Below are 18045 nucleotides of genomic sequence, written 5' to 3' on the forward strand. Positions count from 1 at the left end.
AGGGACTTTTCATATACTGGAAGTTCCCAAACTTTCTCTATTCAAAGAACTCATAGTGTCTCGGGAATTTTCCACCGTGTTCTCAGGCCAAAAGAAATACCTTCATAGGACTGGGAGGGTAGAAGCGCTTTTTGGTTGGCTTTTATTGTTTGTTTGCTAATTTGGGTTTAGTTTGGGGTTTTTATTTTATTTTTTATGTATATGGGTGTTTACCTCTGTCTGTGCACTGCATGCCCGGTGCCTGAGGAGGCAGGAAAGCAGCATTAGGTTCCTCTGGAACTGGAATTGCAGGCAGTCGTGAGGCCGCATATGGGTTCTGCGAAGCAAACTCATTCCTCTCAACCTCCAAGCCATCTTTCCAGCCCCGTGATTTGGGGTTGTTTCGATTTTGGTTTTGTTTTGTTGTTTTGTTACAGGGTCACACTGTATAGCCCTAGCTGGCCTCCTGCTTCAGGGCCTCCTGAAGTGATTCTCCTGCCTCTGTCCCCCGAGTTCTAGATATATGCCACCATGCCCTGCTCTAGTGCTCGCTTTAGAGATAGGGAGGGTCTCACTATGCGGCCCACACTGGCCTCCACCTCCTGGCAGTCCCGCTTTGCTCTGCCGAGTTTGGGAATTGCAAGTGTATACCACCACACCTGGCTGGTTTCAGTCAAGACAGGAGCCTTTAGGGTGGTGTAGCTGGAGACAACCTCACTGTCTTTAAATGATTTATTTTAAAATATAACAGAGGGGCTGCAGAGATGGCTCATGGTTTAGAGCATGTGCTGCTCTTCCAGAGGACCCAAGCCAGGCTCTGAGACCAGCTCACAACCACCTGTAACTCCAGCTCCTGGGAAGCCAGTGCTCGTCTGGATTCCATGGGCACTTTGCACATGTGATGTGTGCAAACTCGTGAATGCACATGTGAGCGCACGCGCGTGTGCGCGCGCACACACACACACACACACACACACACACACACACAGACACATACACACAGAAAACTAAAACAAAACAGACACAGAAAATGGCAGATGAGTGTGTGTGTCTAGAGGGAGGAAAGGTAAGGGAGGGGCAGAGGAGGAGTTACGTGGAACTATAAAGCCAATGTCTACATTTTAGAACACAACCAGATCACAAAATAAAAGCCAGCACCTCTAAAGGTCCTCCTTTGGACACAGTCCCTACCTCTTTTTAATTTTATTTTTAAGATGGAGATATGTGTAGGTGTGTGCACTTGAATGTAGGTGCAAGTTGAGGCTAAAGGGAGCCTTAAGGGGCCAGATCTTGGGGAGCTGGAATTACAGGAAGTTGTGAACGGCTCAGTGTGGGTGCTGGGACCCACACTTAAGTCCTCTGGGAGAGCAGTCCATGTTCTTAACCATTGAGTCATCTCTCCTGCCCTCCTACCTCCTACCAGAGACCCAGTAGTCTTGACTTTTACAATCATTCTTCATTTTTCTTTGTAACTTTACAGACTATTCACACGTGCACAAATACTATATGGTTCAAGAAACACTTCCCTCCAGGCCTTGCCTTCAGCCTGTCATTCCAGCTGGGCCGGCTTCCCTCGGACACACCTGCAGTCACACCAGACCCCTGGCTAAACTGCTTCTTGAGAAACTGCACAAAGGCAGGAGACATGGTGGAGCACCCCCAAATTCCCAGGTATCAGAAGCAAGGTGAAGGCATGATTCTCAAGACTTCCAAGCCAGGCCTGGTGGAGTGACCCACGCCTTTAATCCCAGGATTCAGGAGGCAGAGGCAGGTGGATCTCTAAGTTCCAGGCCAGCCTGATCTACAAAGTGAGTTCCAGACCAGCCTAGTCTACATAGCCTCAGGTGTGTAGTGAGTTGGAGATTAACCTAGACTATATGAGATCCTTTCTCAGAGTGAGAGAGAGAATAAAAACTCTGTATCTAAAATGTCTCTATTATACCCATACATATGATTCATAATCTGGCAGGATAGAATTCTAGGTTAAGAGTCACTTTTCACCAGGCGGTGGTGGCGCACGCCTTTAATCCCAGCACTCGGGAGGCAGAGCCAGGCAGATCTCTGTGAGTTTGAGGCCAGCCTGGTCTACAGAGCAAGATCCAGGATACAGGCACCAAAACTACACAGAAAAACCCTGTCTCAAAAAAACAAACAAAAAAAAAGTTTGTTTGTGTGAGTGGTCATGGCTGGGTGTGCCTGTATATACCCATCCCTCAGACCTGGAGTTGCAGGCATTTATGGGACACCTAGCTTGGTGTACAGGTGCTAGGATATGAACTCTGGTCCTCATGTTCTCCAAGTAAATGCTCTTAACCATGGAGCCCTTTCTCCAGCCTCTCGGGACTTTGAAAGACCTTCAGTGTTTTGTATGACTTGTTGTTTTATTTGCAGGTTTTTTTTTAAAGATTTATTTATTTATTATGTATACAGTATTCTGCCTGCATGTGTCCCTGCAGGCCAGAAGAGGGCACCAGATCTCATTACAGGTGGTTGTGAGCCACCATGTGGGTGCTGGGAATTGAACTCAGGACCTCTGGAAGAGCAGTCAGTGCTCTTAACCGCTGAGCCATCTCTCCAGCCCCTAATTGCAGTTATTTTTTGTTGTTTGGGTTTTGTTTTTGTTTTTGTTTTAAGACAGGGTCTCACCATGTTGCCCACGCTGGCCCTGAATTCAAGAATCTTCCAGCCTCAGCTAACCTCAGTACTGGGGTTCCCATCAAGTACACTACACCTGGCTGCATTTGAGCATCTAATGTTCTTTGAGCATTCTGAGGTTATCTTCTGTCCCTCTGGGCAAGCTGCATGTTTCATCATTGGAAGCTTCAGGGTCTGTTCTTCCCACCTGGTCCTGGAACATGGAAGTCATGGCCATTAAGCTCACTCCTCGGAAAAGCAGATCTTACCCCTAAGCTCCTGAGAGTGTTGCCATGAGCATTCATGGGCAACCCTACTTAGAGAACACTTGACTGAAGGCATTCCAGAACCAGCCAGCAGCCAGTGACTGACAGTCTGGGAGGTGAAGGCCCAGCTCCCTCACCTCAGCTGGTATCAACTCTGCAGGGTCCCGCCAGCCCTAGTATGACTGTGGTATGGTGGCTTGAGGTCTTCACGGGTCCTCCATCACAGCCCAACTTCTCTGCTCAGTCTTGTTTCTCTGATGATGTTCTACTCATCACAACCAGTCCAGCCTGTGTTCTTGTTAACGCTTGAGTGTGATGGCCTTCTGTCCATCACAGCAAACCCACTCAGCATTATACCAAATGGGGACACACTACAAGTATTTCTTCTGTTCTCTCCATTTTTACTCTGTATAGTGTTTGAGTTCTCAGCCAGAGCAATAGACAATAGGAAGAAATAAAAAGGATATAAATTTGAAAAGAAAAACATTGGACTGGAGAGATGGCTCCGTGGTTAAGAGCACTGACTGCTCTTCCAGAGGACCTGGGTTCAATTCCCAGCACCCACATTGTTAGAATTCCTAGCCACTCCCACAGCTACATGACAGCGTGCGTGCACTGGCAAGATGTTTAGTAACCCCGGGGCCTTACATCCTACGCAATCTGTGTGCTGCGCGATCATGTAATCTATGCGCATGTGTGATGTGGCTATGCCAGCCTATATGCGCATGTGTGGGAGAAATCTATAAAAGCGGGTTCCACATATCCCTCTTCTCTTCCTGCACGATTTTTCCATAGGTCTCAGCACCCCCTTCTCTTTCCCCGCTTAGTAAACTCTTATAGCGGGCTTTTTTGTACCTCGTGGCTTTTCTAGCATGGTAAACAGCACCACTTAATGAATAACATTGGTGCTGAGACGAAGCAGGCCCTCCTGGCGCTCTGCACCCTGGACCCTGTACCGAGGTTTACTCTATCTACCACTGCCCACTTTTCCATTTGCCCGTCTGCCGGACCACTTTGCACAACACCGGCTGTGAGTTTTCCCTTTCCAGCCAGCGTTAAACAGTCCCCTGGACCCGTGGGAACAACCATAGATTGTCCTGCATCCCTCTGGTGTCCCTGGGGTCGGGGAAACCCCTGTCCCGGCCTTCATCAGCTATGGTCAGCCCCCATCACAGGCTTTAATCTCTAGACATTTCCCACGACTGCAGTCTGAGATGTCGTTCTTGCTATCAGACACCCCCCCACACACACACACACACACTCCACTTTGGGCTGCCTAAACCCCACCCTCATTCTCTCGTTTGAGGAAGCATTGAATGACTTGTACCTGCTGCTATCAGACCCCCAGGGGGTCCTTGCTATGTACACTCTGGCCTGACAAAGCACTGAATGACTTGTGCCAGTCATCAATCCTTACTTGATCTTGGGGATGCCTGAGATTGTAGTCTTGGATCACATGTTGTTGTTGTTTTTATTTTTTCTCTCTGCTGCGGTCATGGGAAATAAGGCTTCCTCCTATTCGTCTCACTCCTCCTCTGAGAAATGGCCCAAATATCCCTTAGATAACAATAAAAAATGGCCACTTAATGGCTCCATGGACCCCAATATTTTACGGGAATTACCTAACTTCTGCCAGCGAATGGGCAAATGGAAAGAGTTACCTTATATGCAAGCCTTTTTGACCTCAGCTCCAAACCCTGCCTTCCTGATTCCTCTCTCCTGCCCACGTGCCCCTAGCTGTGCAACCTGAACCTGAGGAATCTCTGACCACTGCTCCGGACCCTGCCAATGACCCTCCGCCTGTCCGACCTCCCGCTCCCACTCCTGGGCGTCTGCCCCTTCAGCTCCTCCTCTAGCCCCTCCTCCTCTCCGGTATCAGGCTGCTCCAACTGCCCGACTGTGGCTCCCACCGTCTCTCCTCCTGTCACTCGTTCTCGAGCTGCCCTGAGAGGCGCAGACAAGTTTGGGATCAGGCTAGGATACATGCACATGAGGTTCATCAAACCAGTGCTGCCCATCCACCTGGGACTGAGGCGGTTCCCGATAATTCAAGATAAGGAAGAAAATCCATCTCATTACTTAGAACGGCTTACAAAGGCTCTCTTACAATATACTAGCCTAGATCCTGAGAGCCCAGAGGACAGACAGCTCCTTATGACCTACTCTGTCTCACAGAGCTTCCCTGACATCAGAGCTAAACTTAAGCCTCTGGAGAGAGGGTCTCTGACCCCACAGGCAGAAGTCTTAGCTGTGGCATTTAAAGTGTGCCATGGGAGAGATGAGAAAGCCCATAAATAGAACTGCTAAACGCTGGCACACGCTATCTGACCGGCTGCCCGAAGGCCTCCAGGTCCCTGTTTTTAAATGTGGCAGAGAAGGCCACTGGGCCTGTGCCTGCCCTGCCCCATGTGGGCCACCATCTGGGCCTTGTCCATAGTGCCATCAAGAGGGACACTGGTCAGCTGACTGCCCCTGTGCATCTCATGGTATAGGGACATCAAACGAAGATCACCCTCCAGCCAATCTCCTAGGCTTGGCGATTGACAATTGAAGGTGCCATCTCTCACGGGGAGCCTAGGGTAGCCATTACAGTATCGGGGTGATCCATTTCCTTCCTTTTGGACACTGGAGCCACTTACTCAGTCCTGAGGGAGTTTTGGGGTCCTACCTCTCCTCGTTTCCCTATTGTCGGGGTAGGGGGACAGCCTTACCCACCTCATCAGACCCCACCACTTAATTGTATTTTCAGGGAAATCCCTCTCGCCCACACATTTTTAGTTGTGCCAACCTGCCCTGTGCCCCTAATGGGAAGAGATTTTCTAGCTAAGGTAGGAACTTTTATTTTGTCTGCTCCCCACATTTGCCTCACTCCAGACTCATCAGCAGCTCCTCTCCTCCTCCTCCTCCTCCTCCTCCTCCTCCTCCTCCTCCTCCTAGCCACCCAGCCTATTAGCTCTAACATTTCATTTCCCTTGACAGCCTCTCAGGTGAAAATGAAAGGCATGTTCCTGGTTTCTCTCTCTCTCTCTCTCTCTCTCTCTCTCTCTCTCTCTCTCTCTCTCTCTCTCTCTCTCTCTCTCTCTCTCTCTCTCTCTCTCTCTCTCCCCCCCCCCCTTGCTAACACTAACCAATAAAATTCTGATAGCAGAGTACTAAACATAATATCATGGCTACCAGCTCAAGATTTTAAATTCCCAGTGGCTGCTTCTTAATATGTTTAAAAATTCTTCCAAGCTCTAGAGCCAGCCTGAATCCACCTGGACAGGTCAGATGCACTTCAGATAAGTATAATTCAAACTTTCCTGGTCCCAGGACCCCCCTCCCTCACCCTGGAACCCCTCGGGAACCCCCACAAGGTAAAATCTTTTCTAAACTTTCTCTTTTGCCTCGCTAGCTCCTTGTTAGACGCAGTCACAGAGCGCGAAGCAGCAGAAGGTGATGGACAATTCCCAAAGCAGCGAAGAACAATCCACTACCTCAGGACGTCCAGCTATTCCAAAAGCCCCCTTTCCTACCCCTAAAAGTTAACCAACAAGCACGGGGTCAGCCAGAAGCAGTTGTGGGAGACACGGTGCCCCCATCCCGTTCACCCATCTTTATAAAAAACAAAGAGTCTAGAACATTAGAATTCCTAGCCACTCCCCCAGATACATGACTGTGCATGGGCTGGCAAGATGCTTAGTCATCCAGGGCCTCCTGTCCTGCACAATCTGTGTGCTGCGTGATCACGTAATCTATGTGCATGCGAGACGTAGCTACGTAAGCCCATATGCGTGTGTGGGGGGGACTCTATAAAAGCAGGTTCCACATATCCCTCTCTTCCTGCACGATCTTTCCATAGGTCTCAGCACCCCCTTCTCCTTCCCCCCTTAATAAACTCTTATAGAGGGTTTGTTGTACCCGTGGCTTTTCTCACATGGTAAACAGTGCCGCTTAATAAATAACACACATGGCGACTCACAACTGTCTGTAACTCCGGTTAGCAGAAAATACAATTTTCTACACTTAAAAGATCCTAAAGCTTCCCCTAAGAAACTCTTAGAGCTGATAAACATTGAGCCAGGGTAGAAAATCAACAAAAGCAGTAGCTCGCTCTCTCCCCTGCCTCCCCCTCCTTCTCTTCCTTTCTCTTCTTCTTCTTGGGATGAGACAGACTCTCAAAATTGGCTCGGAACTCACAAAGTAGCTGAGGATAATCTTGAACTTCTGACCTCCTGTCTCTGTCTCCCAAGTACAAGGATTACAGGCATATGTCACAAAGCTGAGCTTCTAGCCGTATATTTTCTATACACTGATTTTCTTTCCATGCTGAGAAATGAATCAGGAAAACAATACCATTACACTAGTTTGAAAGAACAAACTTTAAGAATGAAAGAATCCGTGTGAACGTCAACAGTGAAATAAAAACCAACAAGACTGCTCGGGGAGTAAAGCATTTACCTGGCAGGTGTGGCAGCAGCCAGAGTTCCACCCCACGACCCACGTGAAGGAAGAATGAGAGCATCAACTCCAACAGTTGTCCTCAGACAGTCACATGTGCACAGTGGCACTCACATGCACATGTGTCACGCCCACACAATAATAATAAAAACACTTTAAAATCGAGGTGATGAGAAGGCTGAGCAGGTGTTGTCTGCTAAGGCTGGTGATCTGGAATTCACATGGTGGGAGAAGAGACCTGAGTTCACAAGTTTCCTCTGACCTCCACGCACTCACCCCCACCCTCCATAAATAAATAAACGTAGTTGTTGTTTTTTTTTTTAATCTTAAAAAAGAAAATGAAGCCAGGTGTGGTGGCATACACTTGGGAGGCAGAAGCAGGAGGATCTCTGTGAGTCCAAGGCCAGTCTGGTCTACAAAATGAGTTCCAGGACAGTCAGGGCTGTTATACAGGGAAACTCTGTCTTGAAAAAAATAAATAAATAAAATAAAATAAAGAAAGAAGGGGTTGCGGGGCGGTGGTGGCGCACGCCTTTAATCCCAGCACTCGGGAGGCAGAGCCAGGCGGATCTCTGTGAGTTCGAGGCCAGCCTGGACTACCAAGTGAGTTCCAGGAAAGGCGCAAAGCTACACAGAGAAACCCTGTCTCGAAAAACCAAAAAAAAAAAAAAAAAAGGTGTTGGGGATTTAGCTCAGTGGTAGAGAGCTTGCCTAGCAAGCACAAGGCCCTGGGTTCGGTCCTCAGCTCCAAAAAAAAAAAAAGAAAGAAAGAAAGAAAGAAAGAAAGAAAGAAAGAAAGAAAGAAATGGGTGTGTTGCTGGCCATTTCTAAGACGATTACAGCATTCTCTTGTTGTGTTTTTTTAATTTTTTTATTTTTTATTTATTTTTTTTTTGGTTTTTCGAGACAGCGTTTCTCTGTAGTTTTGCGCCTTTCCTGGAACTCACTTTGTAGACCAGGCTGGCCTCAAACTCACAGAGATCCGCCTGCCTCTGCCTCCCGAGTGCTGGGATTAAAGGCTTGCGCCACCACCGCCCGGCCTTAATTTATTTTTATTTCATGTGCATTGGTGTTTTGCCTGCATGTAGATCTGTGTGAGCGTGTTGGCCCTCCTGGAACTGGAGTTACAGACAGTTGTTAACTGCCACATGGGTCTGGGAATTGAACCCGGGTCCTCTGGAAGGGTAGTATGTGCTACTAACTGCTGAGGCATCCCTCCAGGCCCGTCTCTCAGTGTTTTGTGTAGTCCCCTCCCCTTTAGTGTAAGCTGGCTGGACAAACTGATGCATTTGTAACAAATAAAATACAAATGTCATATGACATCATTTTCGGATGTAGTTATAATAAGTCTACAGCTTCTTGGGTGTTTTCTCTCTTCCTCTTGGATCATTTACCCCTGGGAAAGCCGCCAGCTACGTAATGAGACAACCCCACGGAGAGTCCACTGGGTGAGAACCAACCTGCCAACCATCCTGTCAGTGAATTTCATGAGCAGTCTCCCTCCTCACCCTTGCTGGATCCACAGCTGAGAACTTAGCACCCACCACAGCCTGCAACCTCTTAAGATCCCAAGCCGGAAGCACCCACTGAAGCCATCTGGACTCCAGATTCATAGCAGGGTGACAAAGGGAGCCATGTGCAGAGTCACAATAGATAATAGAGACTGCAGACAGGTGTGGCACATGTCTATAATCCCAACACTTGGGAAGCTGAGACAAGTTTGAGGTCATCTTCTAAGCTATGAGTTCCGGGACAGCCTAAATTATATGATCCCAGGTCTCAAAAGAGAAAGGTGAGCCGGGCATGGTGGTGCACGACTTTAATCCCAGTACGTGAGAGGCTGAGGCAGGTGGATCTCTGTGAGTTTGAAGCCAGCCTGGTCCCAGCCAGAACGACATAGTGAGACACTGTCTCCAAAACAACAACAACAAAACAAACAAACAAAAACAGGAGAGGGGGGGGGGGCGGGGGAAGGTGAGTGACACCTGGCTTCTAAGGGCTGGTGATGCTGTTAAAAAGTAGTGTACGTGATTAGTTTGCAGGAAACCTTGGGTTTGATCCTCAAAACTTATAAACAAACAAACAAACAAATAAATGAATGAATCTGGAGCCAGCTCAGTGGTTAAATTGTAAAAGCATGGGCTGCTCTTCCAGAAGGCCTGGACCTGGGTTCCACTCCCAGCACCCACATGGTGGCTCACGACTATCTGTAATGCTAATTTCAGGAGACCTGGTGCCCTCTTCTGGTCTCCAAGGGTACCAGGCACAAACAAACATGATGCACAGACACACATGTAGGTGAAAATCCATATATATATATATATATGGCTTAAAGATGAATTTTAAGACAGGAAAGAAGACAGATAGCTCAGCTCAGCAGGTAAGGTGCTCGCTGCTCATGCCTGATGGTCTGGGCTTGATCCCCAGACCTCATGGTAAGAGAGAGCAGACTCCTGAAAGTTGTCCTCTGACCTCCATGTGCGCACTCGGACACATGTACATCCACATTTATGCTCAGATAAGCACGCGCACACACTCACACACACACACACACACAAATCATAAACAAAACTAATTAAATTTTAAAAAAACTAAGCAGCCTGGCCTACCTAGCTCATTCTAGATCAGCAGAGCTAAATAAATACAATTAAAAGTCAATGTAAAATCTCAGGGGCTGGAGAGATGGTTCAGCAATTGAGAGCATCTTGCAGAAGACCATAGTGCGGTTCCCATCACACATCATGTGACTCCCAACCACCTGTCACTCTAGTTCCTAAGGATCTGATGTCCTCTTTTGGCCTTCAGGGGCACCTGCACACACAGCATCTACTCACATGTACACACACTTACACATGTAAATAAAAACAAATAAAAAACAAAACAAAATGTTAACATTTGTTAAAATGTCTTAACAAATAAATAAAACCTCAGAAATGTCAAAGGAGACTCCTCACAATACTAGAAAGCCACACAAAGGAGCGTTCATGAGATTAAAGGTGTATTGTATGGAGCCTTTCCATTAAACAACAGGATCTCTAGGACCTCAGAGGTGGAGAAGGGTTATCTCCAAGAGGCGTGGCGATTCACTTCTGTCTAGGAAAATGAACGCGAGAGTCACGGGAAGCACACTGGTTTTCCAGGGAATTCTATCTGTAGAAATGGTGCCAACTTGGAAGGGACTGTGGACCTTTGAAATTCTGCTAACAGGAATTAGATAGTGAACCACAGTCAGGGGTTCATGCCTGTAATCCTTATACGCGATACTCCAAAGGCTGTGGCAGGAACTGCTAATTCAAGGAACACTTAGGATACAAATCACTGACTCAAAGAGAGGAGAGAGAGAGAGAGAGAGAGAGAGAGAGAGAGAGAGAGAGAGAGAGAGTTGGCTGTGGGCATGGTGACTCATGCCTGTAATCCCAGACAAAGGAGCGTTGCTGTGAGTTCAAGGACAGCTACATAGTGAGCAGCAGCCTGTGCTACTTGTGACCCTGTCTAAAAAGAAAGGGAATGAACCAGGAAGACTGACATACAGTGTCACAAAAGATAGGTTCATATGTAAGAGTTCAGAAGCAAGCTAGATGTTACTCCAGCACCTGGGAGATAAGACATGACAGTCAGGAATTCAAGGTCATCTTCAGTTACATAGCAAGTGCCAGGCTAGCCTGGGCTACATGAGACACCCTTACTCAAACAAACAAATAAACAAAAATAAGACAAAACATAATCAAGGAATAATAACACAATTCCATGTTTTAAGTTTTATACATATATATGTATATATAAACTAATATATACATATGTATATATAAACTAAATATGGTGGCACACACATAATCACACCACTCTGGAGGCTGAAGGATTACAAATCTGAGGGCATCCTGGGCTACACACTGAGACCCTATTTCAAAAGACAACAGCAAGGGGTTGTTGGAGAGATGGCTCAGTGGGTAAAGCAAGCTCCGGGTTCCGGGGAGAGACCCTGCTCAGTTTATAAGGTGGAGAGCTACTGAGGAAAACGCCCCGTGTTACACATGAACATACATGCATGTATACCTGCCCACATACATGTGAACGTGCACACACACAAAACAATTATATATATTGCATGTATATGAATATGTGCAGAGAAAATAATCTGCACTAAACTGTTCAAAAGGGTTACTTACAGGGAGTGGGGTAGAGTTACATGTTTACTATATTATATACTTCAACTTCAGCTCATTTTTTTGGTTAACAAAGCAAAAATCACTTTTATAAAAACACATTTTTGTGTGTACTCTCATTACCTGCTTGACAGATAATATTAAAATTATGGTCTGTATATACAAGTGTTGTTTTTTGTTTCTGCTCTTTTACTCTTTGCAGGGGCCTGCCACCCAGCTCCCAAATAAATCACACATGGAGGCTTGTTCTAAATTATAAATGCTTGGCCTTAGCTTGGCTTGCTACTAGCCAGCTTTTTTTTTTTTTTGAGACAAGGTTTCTCCATGCAGCTTTGGAGCCTGTCCTGGATCTCGCTCTATAGACCAGGCTGGCCTTGAACTCACAGAGATCCACCTGCCTCTGTCTCCCAAGTGCTGGGACTAAAGGCATGTGTCACCACTGCCCAGTTTTAGCCAGCTTTTCTTAACTTCAAATTATCCCATCTATCTTTGGCCTCTGAGATTTACCTGTTCTCTTACTTCTGTAAATCTTACTCTTACTCCGTGGCTTGCTGTGTAGCTGGGTGGCTGACCCCTGGAGTTCTCCTCCTTCTCTAGCTCCTTGATCTTTTCTCCTCTCCTTCCAGATTTCTCCTTCTATATATCCTCTCTGCCTGCCAGCCCCACCTATTTCTCTCCCCTGCCTCTCCTTGATCATTCAGTTCTTTATTAGACCATCAGTGTTTTAGACAGGCACATTAACACAACTTCACAGAGTTAAGTAAATATAATATAAACAAAAGTAACACACCTTAAAATAATATTCTACAATATACAAGTACATTACAAGCTTTTTAGGGACATTCTGAAATCTTGACTCTGCTCCTGCCTCAGACTCAATAAAGGCAAAAATCCCTTGGCCAGTCAACAAGAGCCTGTAATACCACAAACTGCAGCTAGATGGTAGGCCTCACCCAGAAGTCCTCTTCTACAGCGGTTCTTCAGCTGGCTGGAGAGCATGTGTCACAGTGAGTTGTGTGAACTTCTCTCTGAGCAAAGCAAGAGTTCATCCTGCATAGAATTATCTCCTGGTTCATCTTGGATCCATACGTGTTGAGTACCGGCTGGAACCCATAGGGCAATATTTTTGGAACAGATAGGTGGATGCATTTATGCATACTTCTCTACAAACTACTAAAATCCCACAAGCAGCTTCATAGTGTCCTCCTTGAAAAGCAGGAGAGGGGAGCTGGGGGAAGGTCTTACTGCCAGCCTGTCACCTGAGTTCTCACCCCAGAACCCACGTGGTAGAAGGTGACTCCCATAAGTTGTCCTCTGACCTCCGCAGGCACTTGGTGTCAAATCTTCACACACAAATAAAAAGTTAATGAATAAGTGTAGAAAAAAAAAAGTCAGGTATGGTGGTGCACGCCTTTAATCCAGCACCCCAGAAACAGAGGCAGGCAAAGCTCTGTGAGTTCACGGACAGACTGGTCTACATAGCGAGTTACAGACCAGCCAGGGGTACATAGTGAGGCTCTGTTTCAAACAACAACAACAATAAAAGCACGGTTAACCAAGAAATAACTGGACAAAGTGGAAATAAAGAAGCACTTGAGAGGGCTGGAGATGTAACTGAGTCTGTGGGGTACTTGCCTGGCCTGCAGGGAACCCTGTACCTCACATGCCCCACGGGCCTAAAATCCTAGCGCTTGGGAGGTGTAGGCAGGTGGATCAAAAAAGCTCATCATCAGCTACGTAGTTGATTTTGAGCCAGCTTGGACTAGAAGCCATCTCTCTAAAAACAAACAAACAAACCGGAAAAGAAAAGAAAATAAAGGAACAACTGAGAATTTCCGCCTCTTACCCAGTATCCACAGCTAGAACTGTGGAACCAGAAAAGAAGCCCCTCCCCGACCTGGCCCAGACAACTCCCACCCTTCCTAGGCTAAGCGTGAAGGTGTTAGCCTCTGCCACCCGGGCACCTCAATGAGCTGGAAGAAACGTGTCTGTATTTGGGAAGATCCCCGTGTGGCTGGAACTGACAAGACAAGATTCCATGTTAGTAAAGTGAACACAGCTTCCAGCCGGGAGAGTCGTGAATTGCATCCACGCGCCCCGTGTACCCAACCCACCCAGGCCTGTGTGTTCAACAGACCACTGACTCTTTTCCATACATGAAGGCCTCCCCTCTTCCCTCCCTCCACTGGAACCCTGGGCTGAAGGAAAAAATTGAGCTAATCTGCTTTCTTCCCTGTAGATTCTGCTGAGAGGCCCTGAAGCTCCATTGAGGAGGCCAAGGTGGGGACCACGAGCTCGTGCGGCTGCGGTGTTTGACTAGGAGTCCAGGGTCCCCAGGAAGGGGTGCCAGGCCTCCAGGGAGGAAGGGAGACCAGAGCCCCAGAGCTCTGCTCCATGTCACCTCTGAAGACTATGCGGGGGAGGGGGGGCTCACTGTCCCCACTTCCCGCCTCCTCATCTAACGAGCAGAGATGCTCATCTCTCCTCGGGATTTCTCCCTCACCTTCGTGACCCCGCCTCCCATACTGGACTAACTCTTCCTTCTCTTGCTCCACAGGCTAAGCCGCCACTTGGGAGGGCTGGTGATGGCACACTTAGAAGCAGCACGGTTTGTGGCTGGTTCACGCATGACCATCTTTGCAGGACTGAAGGTTTGGACCTCCAGTCTCTGGAGAAGCAGGATGGTCGGATCTGGGCTGTCTGAGCCCTGTGTGACCCTGGATACGGCTCCTTTTGCTGGATCTCAGCTGCACCCGGTAAAACGGAACTCAGCACAAATAGCCCCGGGCATCAAGCGTCAGGCCTCTGACCCAGCCCTCATTGATGGCAGCGCCAGTGAGGACACCCGAAATCCCATCATCCTCTAACACAGGAAGTAGAAGAGGCCTCTGGGATTTTTCTGGCCACACTAATTTTTAAGCTCCGAATGCCTTTCAGAGGCATTTGCACCTAGTCGTTGTGTTGCACGCACACTTCCTGTTCTAGGTTGAATTATAGGTAGTCACATACCTTAGTCCTTGTTTTACTGGACACCGAGCCACTTGAAGCGGATAGCAAGACCTGCAGCTCAGCGAGGGTTAAAGTCTCGGGCGTACCCGGAACAAGGCATTGGTTTGCATTATATCTGCTGATTTATCTCGCATGTGTGCGTCTGCAGCAGCGCACAGGTGGGGTTCGGAAGACAGCTTGTTCTCTCTTTCGACCGTGTGGGTCCTGAGGACTGAACTCAGGTTATCAAGCTTGGTAATAAGCACCTTTACCAACTGACCCACCTAGCCAGCCCAAAACAAGCAATTATTTGATGGTAACTTCAGCAGGAAGTTGGGCAGGTATAATGGCTCGTGATTTTAATCCCAGCACACTGTAGGCAGAGGTAGGTAGATTTCTATGAGTTTGAAGCCAGCCTGGTCTACATAGTGAGACACCCCCCCCACCCTACCCCCGTCTCAAGAAGTAAATAAATATAAAAACACCAAAACAAGCCAGGCAGCGATGGCGCACATCTTTAATGCCAGCGCTCAGGAGGCAGAGGTAGGCAGATCTCTATGAGTTCGAGGCCAGCTGGTCTAAAAATCAAGTTCCAGAACAGCCAGAACAAAACACGCTGATGCCATAATAGAGCTGGGATCCTGAAAATTAATGTACAGGATGGCTAGAATCAGTTTGTATCTGGTTGTACCCTCTTTCTAAGGATGAAAAACCTTGGTCAGTATGGCACATGGGCCTTATGTAGACAGACCCACGAGACTTTAAAGAAGCCATTAATTGGCCAGGTGGTAGTGGTGCACACCTTTAATCTCAGCACTTGAGAAGCAAAGGCAGGTGGATCTCTGAGTTCCAGGACAGCTTGGTCTACAAAACAAGTTCCAGGATGGTCAGGGCTACAGAGAAACCCTGTCTTGAAAAACAAATGAAAGAAGCCATTGGTTGACCTCCAGGTGCCCCTTAAAGATCCATTCATTTCCCTCTGCAGGATTAACATATGAGTAAGATGATTTATGCTCACAGCCTACAGTCACTCTGGGATTAACAAATTCTATAAATATTTTTTAAATTAGATTTATTTATTTTATTTTATATGTGCTTGCCTGCATGTGTGTATGTGTACCACATGCATGCTTGGTTTCCTTGGAGGCCAGAAGAGGGCATGGAAACCTCTGGAATTAGGGTTAGGGATAGTTGTGAACCACCATGTGTGCATTGAGAATTGAACCAGGGTCCTCTGCAAAAGGAACAAATTCTCTTAACCACTGAGCCAAGTCTCCAGCCCAAGTTCTGTACCTCTAACATGAGAGTGCAGTGTGTAAGAGATCTGTGAAATGGTCTTGTTCCCCACATCCTCATGTTAGTGATGAGGAGACTGAGTTCACATAGGTCCATTTAAGAAACCATAAAATCTGCCAGGTAGTGGTGGTGCACACATTTAATCCCAGCACTCAGGAGGCAGAGGCAGGCAGGTCTCTGAGTGTGAGGCCAGCCTGGTCTACAGAGTGAGTTCCAGCACAGCCAGGGCTACACAGAGAAACCCTGTCTCAAAAAGAAACCATAAGATCTTAGAGTTGGAGAGATGCCTCAGTGGTTAAGAGCACTGGCTGCTCTTGCAGATGACCTGGGTTTGATTCCCAGCACCCACATGGCAGTTAACACCTGTCTGTGAAAGAGAATCCAATGCCCTCTTCTGACCTCTAAGAGCACCAGACACACACATGATGCACACACATCCATGCAGGCAAAACATGCATACACATAAAATAATTGAACAACCCTTTTAAATGATATAAAAACCTGAGCAAAAGCAAGCACAAAGTATACACACACACACACACTCAAACACACAGGCCAAAAAGTCCTTATTTCCTTTTCTGTTTTCTAGAAGATGGAAGAATATTTTTCTAAGGTACCTACTAAATGCCATATCCAGGGGGCACACAGAAAAATAAGACCTGGCCAGCCAGACCTGTGGACACATGCCTACAGTCACAACATTCTAGTGGCTGAGGCAGGAGGATCACAAGTTTGAGACAGGCTTGGACTGTGCCTAATGTGTTCCAAGCCAGCCTGAGCAATAGAGTAAGATCCTTCTGTATAAAACAAAACACCAGCAAAAAGACTAAGACCCAACCCCTCATCCACAGTAGGTTAATTTGGAATCAAGCCTCAAAGTCAGTCTCTCAAGGTGCTTCGGGAATATGGTGTTTTGAAAGAAAATAGTCCCCAAAGGGAGTGGCACTATTAAGAGGTGTGGCCTTGTTGAAGTAGGCGTGGCCTTATTGGAGGATGCGTGTCTCTGCGGGAGCAGCCTTTGAGGTCTCTTTTGCTCAAGCTTCCCTCGGTGTGACACTCAGACCACGTTCTGTTGGCTGCAGGATGTAGGACTGTCGTGTTGACGGCACCGTGTCTGCCTGCACACCGCCATGTCCCACCGTGATGATAACGGTCGGAACTTCTGAGCTGTACACAAGCCACCACGATGAAATGTTTTCCTTTATAAAGTTGCTGTGGTCATGGTGACTCTTCACAGCAACAGCAACCCCAAGCAAGACAGGGACCAACACTGAGATGTCATTAACCATCCCCTCCTGAACTCAGGGAAGTCGCTCCAAAATCAAGCCTGTTCTCCCAAGAAGTGCAGGTTCAAGAACATTTTTTTTTTTTTTTTTAGATTAAGAAAATTAGGGATGGAGAAAAGACTACTGAGGCAAACTCTGTAACCTTTTCCCAAGTGCCCAAGTGCCAGGACATCTCTTCCCCCAGCTATGAAGCCCAACAAGCAAGCTCTGCCCAAAAGACAGGCCTTTTATCCAGTGAGGACTCTCCCCAAAATGAGACAGGACAAAAAGCATACCCAAGAGAAGTCCATTTAAAAAAAAGATCTACGCACTCGGGAGGCAGAGCCAGGCGGATCTCTGTGAGTTCGAGGCCAGCCTGGGCTACCAAGTGAGTTCCAGGAAAGGCGCAAAGCTACACAGAGAAACCCTGTCTCGGAAAAAAAAAAAAAAAAAAAAAAAAAAGATCTAACATATTACAAATCATTGCTTGAGGGTGCTCCATGTCTCCAAACACTATTTTTATAATTATCTTGTCACTGAAGGACGACAATCACTTTGCAAACTGACACCATGGCTGAGTTGTACTTTGAGAACATAGAGAGTCCTGGGGACTCCTAAACTCTGGAACTCTTTGGTGTGTGTGGCAGGTGTCATTTCTGTGAGGGTCGCAGAGCGATGGCTGAGACTCCCTTCCAATCCCTGCTTTCCTCTGAACTTCGGTTACGTCCCCAGCCCGAGGGAGCAGCTCAATCCCCCTGATGCCATCCCCACCCCTGCCTAACAGCGCCCTGAGTCCCACGGGAGCCCCACAAGCTCCAGCCTTCCTCTGCTCATCCAGCTCCTTTCTCAAGTACTAAAGCTCACGGTGAATCCAAAAGACAGGTTTCTGCCTAAGTAGCTGGAACCCCAGTGACAATGTCTCATTGAGAGGAGGCTGAGGGTGTCACTCAGCAGTAGAGTGTGCTAAGCACACAAGAGGCCCTAAGTTTGATACCCAGCACCCCTTGGTATTGG

The sequence above is a fragment of the Peromyscus eremicus genome, chromosome 19 (assembly GCF_949786415.1).
Source record: "Peromyscus eremicus chromosome 19, PerEre_H2_v1, whole genome shotgun sequence".
In the NCBI taxonomy this organism is placed as follows: Eukaryota; Metazoa; Chordata; class Mammalia; order Rodentia; family Cricetidae; genus Peromyscus; species Peromyscus eremicus.